The sequence below is a fragment of the Leucopleurus acutus genome (genome assembly GCF_964270905.1).
Source record: "Leucopleurus acutus genome assembly, chromosome: 1".
Lineage (NCBI taxonomy): Eukaryota > Metazoa > Chordata > Mammalia > Artiodactyla > Delphinidae > Leucopleurus > Leucopleurus acutus.
The window spans coordinates 62,503,865-62,525,618 of NC_139142.1; the positions used below are offsets into that span (position 1 = coordinate 62,503,865).

General features: G+C 37.5%; 1 pseudogene across 1 annotated transcript; it reads left to right on the plus strand.

Annotated features, from left to right (window-relative positions):
- Nucleotides 1-15,567: 15,567 nt before the first annotated feature.
- On the plus strand, nt 15,568-16,284 carry LOC309968671 (coiled-coil domain-containing protein 50-like; annotated as a pseudogene). The gene has a single exon. The product of its transcript is annotated as a coiled-coil domain-containing protein 50-like (transcript).
- Nucleotides 16,285-21,754: the final 5,470 nt, after the last annotated feature.

Below are 21,754 nucleotides of genomic sequence, written 5' to 3' on the forward strand. Positions count from 1 at the left end.
AAGCCACAACTACTGAAGCCCACATGCCTAGAGCCTGTGCTCTGCTCCACAACAAGAGAAGCCACCGCAATGAGAAGCCCGCGCACCACAACAAAGAGTAACCCCCGCTTGCCTCAACTAAAGAAAGCCCGCATGCAGAAACAAAGACCCAATGCAGCCATAAATATATAAATAAATAAATAAATAAAATAATAAGTTATCTTCCAGCTCTAAAATTCCTGTCACCATTATATTTATGTTTAAGGCAGACAAAATAATGGGAGATTATACAATTAGAGTTGCATGATGGTGTTTTGCTTAAAAGGGTAATTTCTCTCTCCTCTCCCCAAACAGATTTTAGAAAAGATGCCTAGGGAGTGTAAGAGGAACCATAAGGGGAAAAAAATGAATAAGGCTGGAAAAGAATGTTGTCAATTTTGAAAGTACAAATTAATGTGAAGAAAACCATGAACACAGAATGAAGTTTCCTCAATCGAGGCATATTAATAGATAGGAATGATGCCTTCCATTTATGTAGCACTTTACATTTCATGTAGGGCTTACACAATCATTAGATACATTTTAAATCTCACTTTTCATTAATCCATCCATACGCACTCATTTATTGAAAGCCTTCAAAAACTCATGGTCGGTCATCAGCAAAATCTACTATATCATCACCTCTTCTCTGAAATGTTCCCTTAACTTTCTTGTTCTAAAGGGAACATTGCTCTCCCCTAGGACTCTGCTTCCTTTGCACCCCTACTCCCACTGAGCCTTGTCATGGAGTAGGTATGTTCCATGTCCCCCTTGTTCCTTCTAGATGATCATTCCCTCCCCAAAAAAACCCAGCTTGTCATCAGCATATACCACATAGTATCTCTACTTGTGGCTGTCATGTACATACTGCCCAGACTCATTCCCCCTCATTTCTTGAAGATTTTAGCTCTTGGTTCATTCTCTCCCATGGTATGCCTATCATAATCCTTGGTCATTTTAGTATTCATGTAAATAATCCTATACCACTCCATTTCCTACTCGGTTTGCTCTGGTACAGAGTAGACATAAAATAATTCTGGCTTTTTCTTTCTAGTTTTCCTCCCATACCTTCTTTGGGGTAACTTCTTTTCAATCTGTCTTATTAAATATTTTAATATTACATGATAATTTAAACACATAGAAAGGTATTCAGAATATTATATATATATATATATATAATAAAAACACAGTATTGCTCTCTAAGCTTTGTCAAATCTTAGAATTTTACCACATTTGCTCCAGACCCCTCTTCAGTCCCAGTTTTCTCCTTCCCTCTCCAGAGTAACCATTATTCTGACTTCAGTGTTTTTGATTGCCGTGCATGTGTACATACCATTTTTGTATATTATGTATCCATAAACAATAGAAAGGATTGTCTAACATGTTTTAAAGTAGTCTCATACACTACATATCATGCTACAACTTCCTTTTTCCTCAACAATTTTTTAATATGTATTTATTTATTTATTTGGCTGCACTGGGTCTTAGTTGCAGCACGCAGGATCTTTAGTTGTGGCATGCAGGATCTAGTTCCCTGACCAGGGGTCGAATCCGGGCCCCCTGTGTTGGGAGCGTGGAGTCTTAACCACTGGACCACCAGTCCCTCAGCAATGTTTTTGAGATGTATCTATTATGATACAGGTAGCTCTAAATCCAGTTATTTTAACCTGCTCTAAGGTAGTCCCTTGAGTACATATATTCCATTGAATGAGTATTAAAAACTTTACTCACTTACCTGTTAATGGACAGTTAGGTTGCTTCCAATTTTTTCATTATTAAAAACAGTTGCCTCAATGAATATTCTTGTATTTATCTTTTGGGGCATGTGTGTGAGGATTTCTCTAGGTTAGTGGTCTCCAAAGTGGGGCATGTGAATCCAGGAAGTATATCCTAGGGGACAGGAAGAAAAGATTAAAATTTCTGTGTATATAATTTTCAGTTTCATCTTTGTCTGGAATAAAGTAGATGTAGGAAGGAAGCTATACGCCCATTTTTTACTCTGATTTACACTCATTATATATCCTGTGCTTACTTGTTTTTAATCAGCAGATCCTGCCCCTAAAGGGAAGCAAACTTAATTTCAACCACTACCACGTGGTGGAGCTGAGACATCAGCTATACAGCCACAAACCTTGCTGCTGATTGACCCAGGCCAGATGCTGATAACTTGAAAAACAAACACAGGAGACCAGAGGCAGCGACTAATGGCTAATATTCAAATCAGCGTAAACATTTTAATCATTCAAACTAAATCTAGGTCTTTAGAGATCTACATTGACAACTAAATGAGACCAATTTATTATCAATGATATGAGACCATGATTTCAATTGCTTAAGAACGAAACCATCTAAAGGTGCTTGAAATAGCCTGTTGACTGGTACAGGGCCCAGCCTTGTATTAATTGTCTATTTGCAGAAATTAGTTCTTAGATTAGTTCAACTATAAATTTTATAACATTCCTATTAGCATATTTATATTATTATTCCACTGTCTCATAGCTCAAATTATCATGTGCTTTTCTGTAGTCAATATCTGATTTTTTTTTTTTTTAGTAGAGAAATTTTCCTTTTCTCTTCAGATTTTTCTCAAGGGCAAGTATTTTATATGCAGTTTTATTTTTAATGTGTATTCTTCCTCTTCAGATAATTTTTCTGTACAGTTAAAGTGGGTATCTTTTATCCTCCTCAGTATCTATCCCCTTTTTGAAGCAATAGCTCCTTGATTTTCCCTTCAAGAGCCCCCTCTGCTCCATTCATCCCATAGGGTTCAGGTGACCAATCAGAATATTATATTCTCCTGGTTCAGGGATGGAGATGTGGACCAACCTAGGCCATGATGGGCATTGCCAGAACTTTTATTGGCTCTATCAGGAAGAAGTTTCCGTCTTTTGAAATTAAAAGTTCGATTAAGCCTATGAGCCTAGCTTTACTAGGGCCATTTCTCCCTCCATATGTGACTGGGGGAAACAGGGAGGCAGGCATGGGAACCAACAGAAAGAAGAAACAAAGCTAAAATAGCAGATTCCTGATGACATTGTTTAAGCACCTGCATCCACGTGTGTTCAATGTTAATCCTTAGACTTTCAGTTACATGAACCAATGAATTCCTTCTCTTTGTTGAGTCTTAACCACTGGACCTCCAGGGAAGTCCCTGAATTCCTCTTCTAATTGAAGAGGTTTTGATTGGTTATTTGTTCCTTTCAGTTGAAAGAGTTCTGACTACAACAGACAGTTAATTTTCTTGTCTTTAAAATGTGTGTGTGTTTTTTTAAAGGAAGCAGTGAATGAAATATTTTTAAATCTCCCATCATAATTTCTTATCTATTCTTGTCACTTATATATTACTATATTCACTTATATATTACTATATTCACTTATATATTCACTTATATATTACTATATATATTCACTTATATATTCACTTATATATTATTCACTTATATATTACTATAATATTTATTGAATGTATATTATATGTCAGGTACTGTGGTTTCAAGAGATTCATCGACGAACAAAACAGATACAGCCTCTGCTTTTACAGAGTTTGGAGAAACGTAAAGAGATAAATATTAAAAAGTTAACTATACAAATTAAGGTGTGCTCTCTGCTGGTGTTATGAGAGTATAACACAGAGACCTGTAGGAGTGGGTGTCAGGTAAGACCTCTCCAAAGTAGTAATATTTCAGCTAATACCTGAGAGATAAGTTGGAATTAGCCCATCTAGAAGGGAGGGAAGGGGGAATATTATAAACTGAGGGAACGGCATATGTAAAAGTCCTGATGTAGAAAAGAGCTTTCTCGTGTTCATGTTTGAGGAATTAAGAGATCACTATGGACAGTCAGCATATAAGGGTGAAAGGGGTACAAGGTGAAGTTGGTAAGTTAGGGAAAGGCCACATCTCACAGGGCCTGGTAGATTACAATAAGGATATATGATTTTTATTTATTTTTGATCCTAAATGCAGTGGGTTGCCCTTAGGAAGTTTATAGGACGGGATTATACGATTAGACTAGTGGTAAGATTACATTAATTTAAGATCAGATCTTTAGAAAAAAAAAAGTTTGTAAGAAGGGATTATACGGTTGGACTAGTGGTAAGATTACATTAAAGATCAGATCACTGGTTGCTTATTGGAAGATGGACTGGATAGGAACAGGGAAACGAATAAGTCAATCAGATGTTGAGGTAAGATAATGGTGGCTTGGACAGGAGTAGAGGCTGTGTGGAGAAAAGAAATGGACAAATTTGAGATAGTGGGAGATAAAAATCAACAAAACTTAATAATGGATTAAATATGGGGCATGAGAAAGAGGATATACAACATAGTTTACTTATCTCCCTTCTCTTTGAATTCGATTTATTTCCTTATGCTAATAAATAATGTCAGCAGCCTTTGCGTCAACAAATCTCATGAAAAATATATTTCACTTAAGAAGTTCTATACTCACTGTATATTATTTTCAGTGCTCTCTGTCCTTAGCCAATCACAAAATTTCTTCCAGTGCTTCTTTTTTTCTTCCAGTTTCATTGAGATATACTTGACAACACTGCAAAAGTTTAAGGTATACCTCATAATGATTTGATTTACAAGAAGTGATTATCACAATAAGTTTAGGGAACATCCATCATCTCATATAGGTACAAAATTAAAGAAATACAAAAATATATTTTTCCTTGCGATGAGAACTCTTTAGAATTTACACTCAACTTTCATACATAACATACAGCAGTGTTAATTATATTTATCATGTTGTGTATTACATTCTTAGTTCTTCTAATGCTTCTTGACTTGTGTGTGAATGTTACCTGTTTTCTCTAAAAATTCAATCATAATATGTGAAATTAAACAGAAAGAAATTACAAAATGTTTTGACATTGGAACCGATGATGCAAAAGCAATGATAGGTAAAATGGTTGGCACAATAGCGTGAAGGCAGTGGTACCAAACCATACTAATATTCATTGTATTCTTCATTGCCAGTTTCACTTACGAATGTCCTTGATGAAGCAGGAAAAGTTACTCTTTATGAGATCCCAGGCACTGAGTACATCTTTTTAATATTTTCTCTGGCAAAACCTACATACTGAAGTACAATGGTGGTCTTCAGGAAAAGCACTTGTGTGATTGAGTTGTGAGCTAACCTAGCAACTTGATTCAAGGAATGGCAGTTTTACTTGAAAGAGCTGACAAACCAGTTATTCAGACTTGGTTATCTGACAAATATTTTCACAAAAAATCAAATAAACAAAGTGAGCCTGTCACTTTTAGTAAAACAAGTGACGGTATTTGTTACGAAAGATAAAATTCAAGTTTCCAAATGATAATTAGGAATTTGGAAAACTTTTATTCACCATAGTGATCATGACAACCTTTTAATACTTAAAAGATTTTCTGATGTATATGCTTTTTAAAATACTTATATTGTTTAATGAAATGTATTAACATTTGGAATATCTGTATATCAGTGAACAATTATTTTCCAAATGGCAAATGTATAATGTTACAAAATTATGCATGGGTAAAAGATCCATTTAAAGTGCAAGATTTTAATGTAAAGAATATAAAAAGTTTACCGATATGCTTTCATAATCCACATTACAACTAATCTTTAAGAAAGCACCAATCGTTGAGTTTTAGTTTAGGTTAGTTTTAGCATAGTGACCACAATTATCCAAAAAAAAAAATTAAAATATTCCCCCTTTGGGGACTTCCCTGGTGGTCCAGCGGTTAAGACTCCGCACTCCCGATGCAGGGGCCCCGGGTTTGATCCCTGGTCAGGGAGCTACATCCCGCATGCCGCGACTAAAAAAAAGAAAAAAGATCCCGCATGCCGCAAATAAAAACATCGCGTGTGCCGCAATGAAGATCCCGCGTGCCTCAAATAAGACCCTGGGCAGCCAAATAAATAAATAAGAGTGCAATAGAGTTTAAAAAAAAAAATTTCCCTTTCTCCACTGTAAAGTTACTCCCCCTGCCCCTTCCATACTGTACTCTTTGGAAGAAACTCGTTATGTGCAGACCACACCTAAGAAGTAGGGAGTTATTCTCCATCTCCTTGGGTATCTACATAAATTCTTTGGAATTCTTTTTGCATGGGAGATTTGTCTCTTCTCCCTCATTTATTTTTTATTCTGTCATTATTTATATCAGTATGGACTCATGGATGTTTATTTTATATTTTGTGTTATAATCTAATACTACTTTATTTATTTTGTTGTTCACATTGTCTCAACTTTGACTATTAGGTGCTCTTTCAGTTGATGTACTCCTATAATTTGTGCGTGTGTGTGTATGTGTGTGTGTGTGTGTAGCATTTCCTTATTTCTGTCACTACAAAATGTTTCAGGCTCATCTTGTATATGAGACCTAGAATCAGCTCCAGGCCTAGAAACATACATTATTCCAAAGAGCCTTGTTTCTTCTTTTTTTTTAATTGGAAAATGGTACTAAAAAAACCAACATCTGGGTGTTAGGTGTGCTTGCTGCTACTAGGGTGTCATTGCTTCTAAGCCCTCTCAGCTGATGAGCAAGGAAATATACATGTGTTTACTAATCCATCTATATTCCTGTCTATAAATATTTCTATATGTAACTATCTATATTAAGCTAAACATGAGTTCCTGATGATGTCTCCAACTCAAATCCACTACCACATGGATGATTCTACCCTCCTCCCTGGGCTTATCTGAAAAATTCCCACTCCAACAAGAAGAAGCTTGGGTCCTGCCATCGGCCATCCACTTACATAATTATTTAATTCCAATATACATGTATACCAGTATCAAAATTCTTAAGCCATACCCCCATGCGGGTAAAAACTTAATCAACTAGAGTACAGTGTTTATGTACATTTTCTTTAGTCCTCAGTCTTACAGATTCCTCTCATTTTCAAATGAGTATGTTTTCCCTACCTTCTTCAGTGAAGCTGTTGCATACATTGTAATACAGTTACTTTGTCACATTCTGTGTTCCAACCTGGGATCCTCTGACCTTCTAATTGATTTTTTAAATTTGCATACATTACGGTTCATTCTATGTTCTATAAGGTTCTACGAGTACTGATAAATGCACAGAGTCAAGTATCCACAATTACAATATCATATAGAATTATTTCACCACTCTAAAAAATCCCCACTTCTTCACCTATTCACCCCTCTTTCCTCTTCTCCAAGCCTCTGGCAACCACTGATTTTTACTGTTGCTATAATATTGTCTTTTCCAGAATGTCATATAATTAAAATCATAAAGTATGTGGCCTTTTCAGACTGGCTTCTTTCAACTTAGTAATAAGCACTTAAGATTCATTCCTGTGTTTTCATGGCTTGATTTTTTTTCGTTGATGAATAGTATCCCATTGTATGGGTGTAACAGTTTTTTTATTCACTCACCTATTAAAGGACATCTTGGTTCTTCCAATTTTTGGAGTTATGAATAAAGATAATACAAATATTTGTGTGCAAATTTTGGTGAGGTCATATTTTCAAATCAATTGGGTAAATATCTTGGAGTGTAATTGCTGGATCATATTGTAAGAATATGTTTAACTTTACAAGAAACTGCCAATCTGTCTTCCAAAGCAGGCTGTACCGTTTTACAGTCCCACAAGCAATGAATAAGAGTTCCTGGGCTTCCCTGGTGGCGCAGTGGTTGAGAATCTGCCTGCTAATGCAGGGGACACGGGTTCGAGCCCTGGTCTGGGAAGATCCTACATGCCGCGGAGCAACTAGGCCCGTGAGCCACAACTACTGAGCCTGCGCATCTGGAGCCTGTGCTCCGCAACAAGAGAGGCCACGATAGTGAGAGGCCCGCACACCGCGATGAAGAGTGGCCCCCGCTTGCCACAACTGGAGGAAGCCCTCGCACAGAAACAAAGACCCAACACAGCAAAAATAAATAAATAAAATTAATTTTAAAAAGAGCAGAATAGGTGATAGTGTGCCCCAAGCACACTATTTAAAAAAAAAAAAAAAAAGAGTTCCTGTGCTCTGCATTCCCACCAGCATTTGATGCAGCATTTGTTTTGAATTTTGGTCATTCTAATATGTGTGCAATAGTATCTTACTGTTGCTTTAATTTGTGATTCCCTAATGATAAATGATATTGAGGATCTTTTCATATGCTTATTTGCCATCTGTATATCTTCTTTGGTAAGGTGTCTATCCAGTCTTTTGCCCATTTTTTAATTGGGTCACTTGTTTTCTTGATAGTTCGCTGTATTGGGTTGGCCAAAATGTTCCTTCATTTTTTAGGTAAAAACAAAAGACACATTTTTCATTTTCACCAAGAACTTTATTGAACAACATAGTCACCCTTTTGTTCCACTACCTTCTGCCATTTTTCTGGCAACTTCATAATTCCATCTTCCCAAAATTTTTTATCTTTTTGAGCAAAGAACTGTTCCAGGTACCTTTTACAGTCTTCCAGGGAATTGAACTTTTTTGCATTAAGAGAATTTTGTAAAGACCTAAACAAATGGAAATCCAAAGGTGCAATGTCTGGTGAATACAGCAGATGAATCAGAACTTCCCAGCCAAGCTGTAACAATTTTTGCCTGGTCATCAAAGAAACATGCTGTCTTCCATTATCCTGATGGAAGATTATTCGCTTTCTGTTGACTAATTCTGGAGGCTTTTCCTCAAGGGCTGCTTTCAGTTGGTCTAATTGGGAGCAGTACTTGTTGGAATTAATCATTTGGTTTTCCAGAAGGAGCTCATAATAGAGGACTCCCTTCCAATCCCACCATATACACAACATCACCTTCTTTGGATGAAGACCGGCTTTTGGTGTGGTTGGTGGTGGTTCATTTCGCTTGCCCCATGATCTTTTCCATTCGACATTATTGTACAGTATCCACTTTTCATCACCCGTCACATTTTGTTTTAAAAACGGAACATTTTCATTATGTTTCAGTAGAGACTTGCATGTGCAAATATGGTCAAGAAGGTTTTTTTTGCTTAACTTATGTGGAACCCAAACATCAAAGCAATGAACATAACCAAGCTGGTGCAAATGATTTTCTATGCTTGATTTGGATATTTTGGGTATAACGGCTATCTCCCGCATGGTATAACGTTGATTGTTCTCAGTTAATGTCTCAATTTGATCACTATCAACTTCAACTGTTCTAACCGAGCCTGGAGCATTGTCCAGCGAGAAATCTCCAGCATGAAACTTCACAAATCACTTTTGAAATGTTCGATCAGTCACAGCACCTTATCCATACACTGAACAAATCTTTTTTGTGTTTCAGTTGCTTTTTTACCTTTCTCAAAAGGCATAATATGCCAAAAATGTTGCTTTTTTCTTCCATCTTCAATATTAAAATGACTACACAAAAATTCACCAATTTTGATAAGTTTTTTTTAAATGCACACTGATACAACAGCTGTCACAATACAATCTAACAAAATTGTTTCGAATGAAGTTAAAGACAACTAAGTGCTACTAGAGCCATCTTGCAGAAAAAAACGAACGAAACTTTTGGCCAACCCAACATGTTTTAAACAAGTCTTTTTTTAGATATGTGTTTTGCAAAGATTTTCTGCAAGTCTATGGCTTATCTTGTGATTCCCTTAACCATGTCTTTCCCACAGCAGAAACTTTAATTTTAATAAAATCTAACATCAATTATTTTCCGTCATGGGTTATGCTTTTGGTGCTATACTTAAAACCTCAACACCAAATGAAAGCTCACCTAGATTTTCTGTTTTCTTTTAGTAGTTTTACAGTTTTGCACTTTACTTTTATGTATCCTCCGTTTTGAGTTAACTTTTGTGAAAGGTGTAAGGTCTGTGTCTAGGCTTATTTTTTTGCATGTGGATGTCACTCGTTTCAGCACGTTTGTTGAAAAGATTATCTTTTCTCCATTGAATTGCCTTTGCTCCTTTGTCAAATGCCAGTTGACTATATTTGTGTGGTCTATTTCTGGGCTCCATATTCTGTTCCATTGATTGCTGTGTCTATTCTTTCACCAGTACCACACTCTCTTGATTACTATAGTTGTATAGTGAGTTTTGAAATCAGGTTGTAGCAACTTTATTCTTTTTCAGTGTTGTGTTATCTATTCTGGATCTTTTGCCTTTCCACATAAACTTTAATTTTTTTATTATTTATTTATCTAGCCACACTGCACGGCATGCGGGATCTTAGTTCCCCGACCAGGGATTGAACACGCCCCCTGCAATGGAAGCTCGGAATCTTAACCACTCGACCACCAGGGAAGTCCCTCCACATAAATTTTAGAATCAGTGTGTTGATACCTACAAAATAGCTTCCTGGAATTTTGATTTGTATTGTGTTCACTCTATAGATCAAGTTGGGAAGAATTGACATCTTTAAAAAATTGAATGCTCCGTTCCATGAACATGAAATATCTCTCCACTTATTTATATAGTTGATTTCTTTCATCTGGATTTTGTAGTTTCCTCAGGTTTAATTTTTAATAATGTAATAAATTAGCAAAAGCTCTTTGGGGGGTCCTCAATAATTTCGATCCTGAGACAAAGAGCTTTGAGAACTGCTGGTCTCTCTCTTGATCACTTCTTTTGGTTCTTAATTTTCTAACTGCTAACTTCAGTTCCTTGCCATTCGTGTCTCATTAGGATTCAATTGGTAAGCATTCTCCTGTTACTATTGCAACACAGTTGGAATTTCAACCTTCTCATTCACAAGTAATGAAACTAAAACAGATACCATGTCTAAAGTACTGGAAGTAAATGTACAGCTTTTATAATAAATGTAATCAGCTAATAATGACTGCACACAGTGATTTCCCTCCAAAGAGTATGGTATGGAAAAGCCAAAAACAAAACAAAACAAAACACTTTACATTAAAGAAACCTGGCAATACTTCCGTCAGGTGATCTAGGTCAACATCAACAGTGGAGGTCAGGATGATAGCATGTACCATTGATATGATGTGAGGAAAATGGTACTTTACCTCCATGATCTTCCTCCCCCAAAACCAAAACCTTAGTCTAATCATGAGAAAAACACCTGACAAGTTTCAGTAGAAGGGCATCCTTCAATAAACCTGACCAGTACTCCTCAAAACTCTTAAGGTCATCAAAACCAAGGAAAATATGAGAGATTATCACAGCCAAAGGGAGCCTAAGGAGAAATAATAACTAAATGTAATAAGGTATCCAAATAAGATCATGGAACAGAAAAAGGACATTAGATAAAAATAAAACTATGGAATTTAATTAATAATAACATATCATTACTGGTTTTTTAAATGTAATAAATATACCATACTAATATCAGATGTTAATAACAGGGGAAACTGCAGCAGTTGGGCAAATGGGCACTCTTCATACTATTGACCCAATTTTCCTGTACATTTTAAATTGTTTTAAAAAATAAGTCTGTTCAGTAAAAAGATCAGTGGTTGCCAGGGGTTAGAGGGAGGGATGAATAGGTGGAGCACAAAGGATATTTAGGGCTATGAAAATACTCTGTATGATGCTATAATAGTGGACACATGTCATTATACATTTGTCCAAACCCATAAAATGGGTATCACCAAAAGCAAACCCTAATGTAAACTATGGTTTTTGGGTGACAATGATATGTCAATGTAGGTTCACCAACTGTAACAAATGTACCACTCTCATGGGGAATGTTGCTAAGTGAGGGAGGCTGTGTATGTGTGGGGGGAGGGAGCATACAGGAAATCTCTGCATCTTCCTCTCACTGTGAACCTAAAACTAAACTACAGAAATAAAGTCTATTTAAAAATCTATTCGTTTTTAAAAATCTCTTAAATTTGAATAAACCTGACTTTATAATAAATAGTAATGTAACACTCACATTTGGGAGATTGATGATGACCTATTTTTCTTGGGATGTTCATGATTGTAAACTTAAGTTTGAATTCTAGTTTCCACAAGCAATATTTCAAAGAGAATTTTCTGAGTTTTTCTTTTCAAAATAAATATGTCTCCAGTGGGGAGAGCTTATACTTTTATAGAGAAAATCAGACAGTGGGCTGGGCATGCTATCTCTAAATTACATTAATACCACTTTGTTTTGCAATAGTGTTGCCTGTTTTCCTCAGGTGAGCCAGCCATATAATTATTATTAATGATATGTTACAATTTTTATTTTCTAAAATTATTTCATTCATTTACTAAACATTTACTGAGTGCCTTGCAAGAGAAAGGGAGGGGAACTGACAATCATTCTTCCATACAACAGATATTTATTGAGGGCTTTTTTTTTCTTTAAATAAATAAATTTATTTATTTTTGGCTGCACTGGGTCTTCGTTGCTGCATGCGGGCTTTCTCTAGTTGTGGTGAGCGGGGGCTACTCTTCATTGTGGTGCCTGGGCTTCGCATTGCAGTGCTTGTTGTAGAGCACAGGCTCTAGGTGCACACGTTTCAGTAGTTGTGGCACACAGGCTCAATACTTGTGGAGCACAGGCTTAGTTGCTCCGCGGCATGTGGGATCTTCCTGGACCAGGGTTCGAACCCGTGTCCCCTGCACTGGCAGGCGGATTCTTAACCACTGTGCCACCAGGGAAGCCCTACTGAGGGCATTTTGTACAGAGTATTTTGCAACAAGATGGGATACAAGATAGTGGGAGAGCAAATTTTTAAACAATTACACAAATTGCTCCATTAAAATTCTATGAAGGGAGTTTCCACAGTGGAAGCTACTTCAAGTAGGCAGCCCTGAGAGAGCACTGTGGTGTTGAAACCACCAAAACACAGTATACATGACTCAAGGCAGCTGTGTGACTGACAGGGTCTTGGTGCTCCGGCCTGGTGTCAGACCTGAGCCTCTGAGGTGGGAGAGCTGAGTTCAGGACATTGGACCACCAGAGACCTCCTGGCCCCACGTAATATCAGTCGGCGAGATCTCTCCCAGAGATCTCTGTCTCAATGCTAAGAGCCAGCTCCACCTAACGGCCAGCAAGCTCCAGTGCTGGCTGCCCCATGCCAAACAACTAGCAAGACAGGAACACAACCCCACCCATTAGCGGAGAGGCTGCCTAAAATCATACTAAGTTCACAGACACCCAAAAACACACCAATGGACGCAGCCCTGCCCACCAGAAAGACAAAATCCAGCCCCACCCACTAGAACACAGGCAGCAGTCCCCTCCACCAGGAAGCCTGCACAAGCCACTGAGCCAACCTTGCCCACTGGGGGCAGACACCAAAAACAACAAGTACAAACCTGCAGCCTGCGAAAAGGAGACCCAAAACACAGTAAATAAGTTAAGCAAAATGAGAAGATAGAGCAATATGCAGCAGATGAAGGAACAAGGTAAAAACCCACCACACCAAACAAATGAAGATGAAATAGGCAGTCTACCTGAAAAAGAATTCAGAGTAATAATAAAGATATCCAAAATCTTGGAAAAAGAATGGAGAAAATACAAGAAATGTTTAACAAGGACCTAGAAGAACTAAAGAGGAAACAAATAATGATGAACAACACAATAAATGAAACTAAAAATTCTCTAGAAGGAATCAATAGCAGAATAACTGAGGCAGAAAACGGATAAGAGACCTGGAAGATAAAATAGTGGAAATAACTACTGCACAGCAGAATAAAGAAAAATGAATGAAAAGAACTGAGGACAGTCTCAGAGACCTCTGGGACAACACTAAACACACCAACATTCAAATTATAGGGGTCCAAGAAGAGGAAGAGGAAAAGAAAGGGTCTGAGAAAATATTGGAAGAGATTATAGTTGAAAACTTCCCTAATATAGGAAAGGAAATAGTCAATCAAGTCCAGGAAGTACAGAGAGTCCCATACAGGATGAATCCAAGGAGAAACACACCAAGACACATATTAATCAAACTATCAAAAATTAAATAGAAAGAAAAAATATTAAAAGCAGCAAGGGAAAAGCAAAAAATAACATAGAAGGGAATCCCCATAATGTTAACAGCTGATCTTTCAGCAGAAACTCTGCAAGCCAGAAAGTAGTGACAGGACATATTTAAAGTGATGAAAGGGAAAAACCTACAACCAAGATTACTCTACCAAGCAAGGATTTCATTCAGATTCGAGAGAGAAAATGAAACATTTACAGATAAGCAAAAGTTAAGAGAATTCAACACCACCAAACCAGCTTTACAACAAATGCTAAAGGAACTTCTCTAGGCAGGAAACACGAGAGAAGGGAAAGACCTACAAAACAAACCCAAAACAATTAAGAAAATGGTTATAGGAACATATATATCAATAATTGCCTTAAATGTAAATGGATTAAATGCTCCAACCAAAAGACATAGAATGGCTGAATGGATACAAAAACAAGACCGTATATATGCTGTCTACAAGAGACCCACTTCAGACCTAGAGACACATACAGACTGAAAGTGAGGGGATGGAAAAAGATATTCCATGCAAATGGAAATTTTAAAAAAGCTGGAGTAGCAATTCTCATATCAGACAAAATAGACTTTAAAATGAAGACTATTACAAGAGACAGTGAAGGACACTACATAATGATCTAGGGATCAATCCAAGAAGAAGATATAATAATTGTAAATATTTATGCACCCAACATAGGAGCACCTCAATACATAAGGCAAATGCTAACAGCCATAAAAGGGGAAATCGACAAACATAGTAGGGGACTTTAACACCCCACTTTCACCAATGGACAGATCATCCAAAATGAAAATAAATAAGGAAACACAAGCTTTAAATGACACATTAGACAAGATGAACTTAATTGATATTTATAGGACATTCCATCCAAAAACAACAGAATACACTTTCTTCTCAAGTGCTCATGGAACATTCTCCAAGATAGATCACATCTTGGGTCACAAATCATGCCTTGGTAAATTTAAGAAAATTGAAATTGTATCAAGTATCTTTTGTGACCACAACGCTATGAGACTAGATATCAATTACAGGAAATAATTGTAAAATATACAAACACATGGAGGCTAAACTATACACTACTAAATAACCGAGAGATCACTGAAGAAATCAGAGCGGAAATCAAAATATACCTAGAAACAAATGACAATGAAAACATGATGACCAAAAACCTATGGGATGCAGCAAAAGCAGTTCTGGGGGGGAAGTTTATAGCAATTCAATCTTATCTCAAGAAACAAGAAAAATCACAAATAAACAACCTAACCTACACCTAAAGCAGTTAGAGAAAGAAAAACAAAAAAACCCCAAAGTTAGCAGAAGGAAAGAAATCATAAATATCATATCAGAAATAAATGAAAAAGGAAAGAAGGAACCAATAGCAAAGATCAATAAAACTAAAAGATGATTCTTGGGAGCCACGCTCGCCCCCAGGCCACGTCTTGCACCCCCCCCAACCTCGGCCCGGCCAGAGCCCCTTCCCCACCGGCGCGCGGGGTGGGGGCGGGGCGGCGGCGAGGCCATGGTGACCAGAAGCAGGCAGGGACTCGGCTCTCGTGGAAGCGGACCCCTGGGGGCTTCGGCAGGTCTCACCAGGGCCACCGGCAGGAGAGGGCAGGGAGGGGAGCGCAGCGGAGCCTTCGGAGCCCGGATTAGCACAATGGAGAGGTAAAGTAGAATTGCATGGGAAAATCATGGAAGTTGATTACTCAGTCTCCAAAAAGCTCAGTGAACAACAAGACTGTGAAATTGCTCAGGAGATTCAGGAGAAGCTGGCTATTGAGGCCGAGAGACGACGCATTCAGGAGAAGAAGGATGAGGACATAGCTCGACTCTTGCAAGAAAAAGAGTTACAGGAAGAGAAAAAGCGAAAAAACACTTTCCAGAGTCCCCTGGAGCCAATGCTTATGGTGATAGTTACTATTATGAAGATGGAGGAATGAAGCCCAGGTTGATGAAGGAAGCCGTCTCTGCTCCATCACGAGTGACCAACAGGGGGTCAGAAACGGTATGATGCTGAAATTGCCAGAAAACTGCAAGAAGAAGAAATTTTGGCTACCCAGGTGGACAGGAGAGGAGCTCAGGTAGCTCAGGATGAGGAAATCGCTAGACTTCTAATGGCTGAAGAAAAGAAAGCTTACAAGAAAGCCAGGGAGTGGGAGAAATCATCTTTGGACAAAAGAAAGCATGACCCCGAGTGGAAGCCCAAGACAGCTAAATCAGCACACTCAAAGTCAAAAGAGAGTGATGAACCTCACCATTCTAAGAATGACAGGCCAGCACGGCCACTACCACCTACCATGACAGAGGCTGAGGATTCGGATTACACTCATTTTACAAACCAGCATAATTCCACACGTCATTTCTCAAAGTCAGAGTCTTCTCATAAATGTTTACATTATAAGCCGTAAAAACCTAGGAACCTGTCTTGAAAACGGACTCACTGTAGCAAAATTACTGGATGATACAGAATGTGTTCCATGCTTATTTTTTTCTCCTATATTTTGTATTCCTCAGATTTATCCTCAAGTGTTTTTTAGACCATAAATAATTTTCATTCATTTAAAATGTTTTGGTTATTCCTGATCACTTGGGCAGTACAAGAAAATCTAGCTTCTGAATATTGGCCACCTTTATGCTGCATATGCTTCCTGGGATATAGTATCTAAGAGCTCTATAAAATGCCATTTTCGTTAGGTATGGAGAATTGATATCTAGGGAATAGGCTTTATTTAGCAATTAGAATTTTGTGGAGATAATGATCAAAGTAACACAATGTTTGGATGCAATGCAGAATAAAAGAATATAAGAAATAATAAAAGAAAAGATGATTCTTTGAGAAGATAAACAAAATTGATAAACCACTAGCCAGGCTCATCAAGATAAAAAGGGACAAGTTTCAAATCAACAGAATTAGAAATGAAAAAGGAGAAGTAATGACTGACACTGAAGAAATACAAAGAATCATGAGAGATTACTACAAGCACCTATATATCAATAAAATTGACAACCTGGAAGAAATGGACAAATTCTTAGAAAAGCACAACCTTCTGAGACTGAACCAGGAAGACATAGAAAATATGAACAGACCAATCACAAGCACTGAAATTGAAACTGTGATTAGAAATCTTCCCACAAACAAAAGCCCAGGACCAGATGGCTTTACATGTGAATTCTATCAAATATTTAGAGAGAGCTAACACCTATCCCTCACAAACTCTTCCAAAATATAGCAGAGGGAGGAATGAATACTCTCAAACTCATTCCACGAAGCCACCATCACCCTGCTACTAAACCAGACAAAGATGTAAAAAGAAAAGACACCTACAGACCAATATCACTGTTGAACATAGATGCAAAAATCCTCAACAAAATACTAGCAAACAGAATCCAACAGCACATTAAAAGGATCATACACCATGATAAAGGGGGGTTTATCCCAGGAATTCAAGGATTCTTCAATATACACAAATCAATCAATGTGATACACCATATTAACAAGCTGAAGGATAAAAACCATATGATAATCTCAATAGATGCAGAAAAAGCTTTCAACAAAATTTAACACCCATTTACGATAAAAACTCTCCAGAAAGTAGACATAGAGGGAACTTACCTCAACATAATAAAGGCCGTATATGACAAACCCACAGCCAACATGATTCTCAATGGTGAAACACTGAAACCATTTCCTCTAATAGCACAATAGGCACAAGACAAGGATGCGCACTCTCTCCACTATTATTGAACATAGTTTTGGAAGTTTTAGGCACAGCAATCAAACAAGAAAAAGAAATAAAAGGAATCCAAATTGGAAAAGAAGTAAAACTGTCACTGTTTGCAGATGACATGATACTATACATAGAGAATCCTAAAGATGCTACCAGAAAACTACTAGAGCTAATCAATGAATCTGGTAATGTAGCAGGATACAAAACTAATGCACAGAAATCTCTTGCATTCCTATATACTAATGATGAAAAATCTGAAAGTGAAATCAAGAAAACACTCCTATTTACCACTGCAACAAAAAGAATAAATTACCTAGGAATAAACTTACCTAAAGAGACAAAAGACCTGTATGCAGAAAACTATAAGACACTGATGAAAGAAATTAAAGATGATACAAATAGATGGAGAGATATACCATGTTTTGGGGTTGGAAGAATCAACATTGTGAAAATGACTATACTACCCAAAGCAATCTACAGATTCAATGCAATCCCTATCAAGCTACCAATGGCATTTTTCAAGAACTAGAACAAAAAATTTCACAATTAGTATGGAAACACAAAAGACCCCGAACAGCCAAAGCAATCTTGAGAAAGAAGAACAGAGCTGGAGGAATCAGGCTCCCGGACTTCAGAGTATACTACAAAGCTACAGTAATCAAGACAGTATAGTACTGGCACAAAAACAGAAATATAGATCAATAGAACAGGATAGAAAGCCCAGAGATAAACCCACGCACTTATGGTTACCCTATCTTTGATAAAGGAGGCAAGAGTATACAGTGGGGAAAAACAGCTTCTTCAATAAGTGGTGCTGGGAAAACTGGACAGGTACATGTAAAAGAATGAAACTAGAACACTTCCTAACACCATACAGAAAAATAAACTCAAAATGGATTAAAGACCTAAATGTATGGCCACACCTCTTAGAGGAAAACATAGGCAGAACACTCTATGACATAAATCTCAGCAAGATCCTTTTTGACCCACCTCCTAGAGAAATGGAAATAAAAACAAAAATAAACAAATGGGACCTAATGAAACTTAAAAGCTTTTGCAAAGCAAAGGAAACCCTGAACAAGACAAAATAACAACCCTGAGAATGGGAGAAAATATTTGCAAACGAAGGAACTGACAAAGGATTAATCTCAAAAATATACAAGCAGCTCATGCAGCTCAATATCAAAAAAACAAACAACCCAATCCAAAAATGGACAGAAGACCTAAATAGACATTTCTCCAAAGAAGATATACGGATTGCCAACAAACACATGAAAGAATGCTCAACATCACTGATCATTAGAGAAATGCAAATCAAAACTACAATGAGGTATTGACTCACACCAGTCAGAATGACCATCATCAAAAAATCTACGAACAACAAATGCTGGAGAGGGTGTAGAGAAAAGGGAACCCACTCGCACTCTTGGTGGGAATGTAAATTGATACAACCGCTATGGAGAACAGTATGGAGGTTCCTTAAAAAACTAAAAATAGAATTACCATATGACCCAGCAATCCCATTACTGGGCATATACCCAGAGAAAACCATAATTCAAAGAGACACATGCACCCCAATGTTCATTGCAACACTATTTACCATAGCCAGGTCATGGACGCAACCTAAGCGTCCATCGACAGATGACTGGATAAGAATATGTGGCACATGTATACAATGGAATATTACTCAGCCATAAAAAGAAATGAATTGAGTTAATTGCAGTGAGGTGGGTGGACCTAGAGTCTGTCATACAGGGTGAAGTAAGTCAGAAAGAGAAAAACAAATACCATATGCTAATATATATATGGAATCTAAAAAAAAAAGAAAAAGAAAAAATGGTTCTGAAGAACCTAGGGGTAGGACAGGAAAAGACGCAGACATAGAGAATGGACTTGAGGACACGGGGAGGGGGAAGGGTAAGCTGGGACGAAGTGAGAGAGTAGCACTGACATACATACACTACTAAATATAAAATTGATAGCTAGCGGGAAGCAGCTGCATCGCACGGGGGCATCAGCTCAGTGCTTTTTGACCACCTAGAGGGGTGGGATAGGGAGGGTGGGAGGGAGGCTCAAGAGGGAGGGGATATGGGGATATATGTATACATATAGCTGATTCACTGTTATACAGCAGCAACTAATGCACCGTTGTAAAGTAATTATACTCCAATAAAGATGTTAAAAAAAAAAGTCTATGAAGGAAAGGAGAGGAGCATTATAAGATGCGTCAGCCATTTTAAAAGTAACTTTCCATACCATTTCTTACCTAATTATCATAATTAATGATGTGGTTTACATATGAGGAAAATGAGGCTCAGAGAGACTAAACTATATGCCAGAGATCCCTGGGAAAGTAAGTTTTAAAATCAAAGGTCCAATTTAGATCTATCTAATTCTAAAGATCACGACTGAAAACACTATTATTTCCTGAATTTCACAAATCACTGAGAGCATACCTTATCCTGACTTTACTAATGAAAAAACTGATGCTGAGAGGAACTAGAACCCAAATCCCTTGAATAATTCATTTATGTTCCCACTATATCATACCTCAAAACAAGCTCTGTATCTTTGATGTTACAAATATACAAGCCATGCATGTGGGAAATGAATAAATTTTTGTAAACTTAAAAAAAAATGGGTATATTGTCATTGCAATAAGCTACTATTAAGCAAAGTATTGGGTTTTTTGACATAATTTTGGCAAAAGTCTTACAGCTCTCTTCTAAGCTGAATTTTTAAATTTTTCTATGCTAATCAAATATTTCATTGTGTTTTGGACAGGGCTATTGATCTGGGTGAGGAAAGCAGGTCTGCACACAAGCTGACTCACTCTTTTTTTTTTTTTTTTTTTTGCGGTACGCGGGCCTCTCACTGTTGTGGCCTCTCCCGTTGCGGAGCACAGGCTCCGGACGCGCAGGCTCAGCGGCCACGGCTCACGGGCACAGCCGCTCCGCGGCATGTGGGATCTTCCCGGACCGGGGCACGAACCCGTGTCCCTTGCATCGGCAGGCGGACTCTCAACCACTGCGCCACCAGGGAAGCCCCCGACTCACTCTTAATGAAATTATTTTACAGAGGAAAGTTTCCAAGAACAATTTCAATTTATACCATTCAGAATATTACGGATTTTTTCCCCAGCTATTGCAGATTCTTTGGGTGACTCCACCAATGTAATAGGATATCTTGAATTTTTCTTTGCAAAGGAAAAACCGACAGCATAGCCATGTTGATATGAGGTATAAATAGGGAAAGAGGAGAGAAAAAAAGTAAACAAGTAATAGAAAAGGAAAGCAAGATTAATTTTGCAGAAGACATATAGCTCTTCTTAAAATCTTTTTGTTGTTGTTTGCAGCAAAACACAAAACCAAACAACTGGAATATGATATAGCAAATAGAAAAAAATATATATATAAGAAAGAAAACACAGGACTTCCCTGGTGGTCCAGTGGTTAATTCTCTATGCTGCCAAAGCAGGGGGCATGTGTTCAATCCCTAGGTGGGGAAGTTCCACATGCCACGTGGTGGGGATTAAAAAAAAAAAAAAAACCACATAAATAGTACATGAAAAGATTCTTGATAATAGATTTATGACAGAATGAATTGCCCAAAATGTTAGTCTCCAAGTTTATCTTTCTGCTTGAGTCTCTGGGACCCAAAACTTATGTTCATTTTCATGGATAAATCATGGAAATATTTAATAAAGACTACTTTTCTTTTTCCCTATTCCTTGCATCTTTATTCTTGTCTCAACCATGTACCTCATTCTAAAATTTTAAGACCCTAATAGCTATTTAACCCTCACAGTTGAAATAGATCAACATAAAAGTTTAAAAAAAATTCTACCTCAAACTCTAAGGAAAGCATAGAACACATTTCCCTGTGAATCAAAACGTGCAAGGTTAAAGACTGGCTTTGCTTATGTTCTGGTCTGCCCCTATTGAGCATTGTTTCTCCCTTCTTTGTCCTTCTTCCACCATCCTCTCCATCAGAGGACTATTCCCGAATTGACTGCAGAAACAGCAACTCTATTATATTTGCATAAATTCAGTAACCATATACTGAGTGCCTAGTGTTTACTCATTCTTTCCATAAATATGTATTGAGTGCCTACCTCATGCCAGGTACTGCTGGAGAGAGCAGAGAAAGA